This window comes from Daktulosphaira vitifoliae, unplaced genomic scaffold (genome assembly GCF_025091365.1).
Source record: "Daktulosphaira vitifoliae isolate Bord-2020 unplaced genomic scaffold, ASM2509136v1 Scaffold_1, whole genome shotgun sequence".
Classification (NCBI taxonomy): Eukaryota; Metazoa; Arthropoda; class Insecta; order Hemiptera; family Phylloxeridae; genus Daktulosphaira; species Daktulosphaira vitifoliae.
In genome coordinates, this window is record NW_026099572.1 from 49,103,111 (window position 1) to 49,104,433 (window position 1,323).

Below are 1,323 nucleotides of genomic sequence, written 5' to 3' on the forward strand. Positions count from 1 at the left end.
AAATTGTGTTATTGTATAGACAAAGTTAGATTAAAAAAATGAGAGCCCCAAGAATTTTGAAACTCCGCTAATATTGCACTAACATATTCATTAAGCGACACATGTTAATTTGTTTATTCTAAAAATACTTCAAAGGATCCATATTGCATTTTATGATATTATTTTATTTTTAATTTCAGACATCTATTAGTTGATCTCTTTGGCACAAATTTAAATACTTGTGACCACTGGCCTAGATAAATTTTTTGGGACTATTTCTTCATTGAAAGTTCACCACAGTCATTAATAAATTATTTTTCTAAGTTAATTAGTACATTTCTAATGCGTTTCACATAAACTAAAATTGGTCAAAGTCGGTTACACCCAACTTTCACGACCTATATCCGGTATATGGCATTTTACGCTGTAATAAAAAAATTTTGTAGTCGATTTCAAAAGCGATTGATGAAGTATGAAAAAAAAACTACTTGTTTTTATGGCCCATAGATCGTGATGAAATCTAATAAACACTTAGAGCATTTAATATTTGACCATAATTAATGCAATGATGATTATCCTTCTGTCGGTCGATAATTACGTTTCTAATGAAACTATAACTATTAGTAAATGCAAAAAGCAATATAACCATTAAAGTATAAATAACGATGTTAGTTTCAACAGTAATGAGAATAGCACTGGCAACTTTAATGATTTTACATCTATCTTCACACCTGCCAATTTTATTTGCATGTTAACTAATAATAATAGCGAAAAGGGTCTATTAAAGGTAATGAGGTTGATATCAACAGTGTACAGTATGCTCCTTGCAAATTGTGTAAGTTGTGTTAACTAAATATTTCGCTGTCCATTTATTTGCTGTCGATCCAATGATGTTTTTTAACGCCACTCATAGAGCAAAATTCGAATAAATTGGATAGGGTACTGGTGAAGTGTGGATTATTGTTCAATCACTCATGTCAATGTATTTTTCAATGGGTTTAGTTTTCTATTATTTATTAATCAATCGTGATAACTTGAAAAATTGTTCACCTTTCGGGTCCTCGCGCATTCTGTTGGATATTCTTTTAGTTATATTGGGTAATTAGGTTATTCAACTAACAAATAAATAATACTCGTAAATAATCCTCTCTGTATAATTTTTGCCAATTAAATGATTCATAATTAAAGTCGGCAGTTATGTTTCAAATTTTCATAAATCATAGTTGATACAACACCCAAGGTATAACTATTTTTCGTACTTAAATTAAAAAAAAACCCAGCACAGGGGGGTCGCGGCACAGTTGTGACGTGGTATAGTTGGATCAAGTATAATGATATCTGACA